At 35.3% G+C, this 405-nt stretch overlaps 1 non-coding gene across 1 annotated transcript; it reads left to right on the forward strand.

Moving 5' to 3' along the window:
• Positions 1 to 286: 286 nt before the first annotated feature.
• On the forward strand, positions 287 to 392 carry LOC112486721 (U5 spliceosomal RNA). Its single transcript, XR_003049197.1, has one exon. It is a non-coding gene; the product is annotated as a U5 spliceosomal RNA (small nuclear RNA).
• The last annotated feature ends 13 nt before the right edge of the window (positions 393 to 405 follow it).

A 405-nucleotide genomic window follows, 5' to 3' on the forward strand; every position in this document is an offset into this window, starting at 1 on the left:
CGCGACTAAATCTCTCAGGAACATGAGGCAACAGTCGGTTGAACGTTGAAATATCTACAGAAGTGGACTTTAAGTTTCCCGAGCTGTGGATATGGTTTGCACGATAAGATTTTAAAGATTGACCAGAATGTTAAAAATATAGATTTTGAGCAGGCGTAAAAAGACGGTCCTTGTCATTTATACGATAACGATTTCATTCAAGAGAATCTGGTCATACAAATTTGCTTTCTTAATTGAAAAATAATCTGCGTAATATTTCAAAATAGTATGTCATACATACTTCGATAACTCTTTTTTTTTCTTCAGATCGTGTAAATCTTTTTGCCTTTTACTAAAGATTTCCATGGAGAAGAACAACAAGAGGTTATTTTTTGGGGCAGTAGTGGCTTAGCGGTTAAGGAAGCG

This window comes from Cynoglossus semilaevis, unplaced genomic scaffold, assembly GCF_000523025.1.
Source record: "Cynoglossus semilaevis isolate Cse_v1.0 unplaced genomic scaffold, Cse_v1.0 scaffold5839, whole genome shotgun sequence".
Taxonomy (NCBI): Eukaryota; Metazoa; Chordata; class Actinopteri; order Pleuronectiformes; family Cynoglossidae; genus Cynoglossus; species Cynoglossus semilaevis.